Below are 1778 nucleotides of genomic sequence, written 5' to 3'. Positions count from 1 at the left end.
TGATCCAATTATCCTCGAACCCCATCTTCTTCATAATGTCTTTAATAAAAATCCACTCCAGACGATGATGTTCCTTGCTCATATCAAGCTTAATAAAAAAGTCTTTATTAGGGCCATTTTTTGAACTTTGAAGGTAGTGCATTAATTCGTGGCGATTAAAATATTGTTGTGAATCATTCTCTCTGGGATGAACGTGCTTTGGTTTTGGCTAATGCAACTAGGAAGGGAAACTTTGAGCCAATTAGCAAGCACTTTAGAAATGATATTGTAAATAAACCTGCATAAACTAATTGGATGAAAATTAGTCATATCACTCGGTTCTTTAATTTTTGGAATAAGAATAATCATGGTGTCATTTAGACAAGAAATATCTTTTCTCCCATTGAGAACATCTAAGCAAAACAGATTAATCTCACTGCCCACAATCTTCCAATTATTTTTGAAAAACTTTCCCGAGAGGTCATTAACCCTAGGAGCTTTTCTAGGGTCCATTTGTTTGATGCTTGAATAATTTCACCCTCCGTGTAGACTTTTGCGAGCCAATCATTGGTCATCTTGGTAACATATTGTTGGATGTAACTCATATCATGGTTTCCATAACAAGAGGTATTAGACCAAAACAAACTACTAAAATACTCCATTTCCACATTAAAAATATTTTTAGTTTCAGTCACCCATCTCCCATTTGAGTCTTTAAGCTTAGCAATGTTCTTCTTCTTAAGACGACTAGTGGCCCTCGCGTGAAAGTCTCGAGTATTTCTGTCACCTTTTTTAGCCACTTGATATGGGACCTTTGAGCCTAATATTTTTCTTTTTTAGCATAGAGATGACTAAGTCTAAAACATGTCCCCTTCAAAATAGTCGCACTATTGTCCCTTTGAGAAGTATCAATAACCTTGTCGATCTTCCACTCAAGCTTTCAAATTTCTTTTTTCACCTTGTTATATTTATCACGTTGCCACGAGCCAAGCACCAATCTCACTCTTTCAAGCTTATCAATGATATTCAAATCACTCCTGTACTAAGCACTATTGATAATATTGTTTGCCTCCCTATCTTTAGCCCAACACTCGTCATATTTAAAGCACAGCCTTGGGTTTTTGAGTTACTTTTTTAGTTTGCACCCCCACATGTCCAGCAGGATAGCATCATGGCTAGACTTTGTTTGATGCATAATGCTAGTCGCCATATAACGAAAATTCTCAATCACTAACACCAACGTTAGAAACCTGTCCTGCTTTTCTTTTATCATACAACTACCTTCCTTATTGTTGACCCACGTGAACCACCCTTTATCGGGTTTAATATCCACAAGAGCCATTTCATCTATGATGTCCTTGAAGTTGTTTATATGTGCCTGCACCTTTCTACGACCATCTTTTTTTTTAGCATAGTTTAAATGGCATTAAAGTCCTCCCTTACCGACCCTCTAACCCTTCTCAACATGTCTCACGAGCTACTCCTTAAGTTAGAGTCCTTCTGACCATAAAGCCAGTAAATATTAAGTTGCTTTGATTCTCCAGTCGAACTAAAGAGTCAATGCAATGCTTTGAATAGTTTTGAATAGCAACGTCCACCCCTCTATCCACATCAATTCAATACCCCCACTTCGACCTTCAGAACTCATAGCCAAACCACCTCTCATCCTGCATAAGTTTTGAATATGAGGGAAATCATTAGTATTCATTTTTGTTTCATTAAGAAAAATAATATTTGGGGTTATTAGCAACGAGGAGTTGCTTGAGCTCCTGAACTGCCGTAGGGTTCCCCAACCCATG

This window comes from Gossypium arboreum, chromosome 5, assembly GCF_025698485.1.
Source record: "Gossypium arboreum isolate Shixiya-1 chromosome 5, ASM2569848v2, whole genome shotgun sequence".
Lineage (NCBI taxonomy): Eukaryota > Viridiplantae > Streptophyta > Magnoliopsida > Malvales > Malvaceae > Gossypium > Gossypium arboreum.
The sequence above is the reverse complement of the archived record's forward strand: the minus strand, read 5'-3'. Positions refer to the sequence as shown.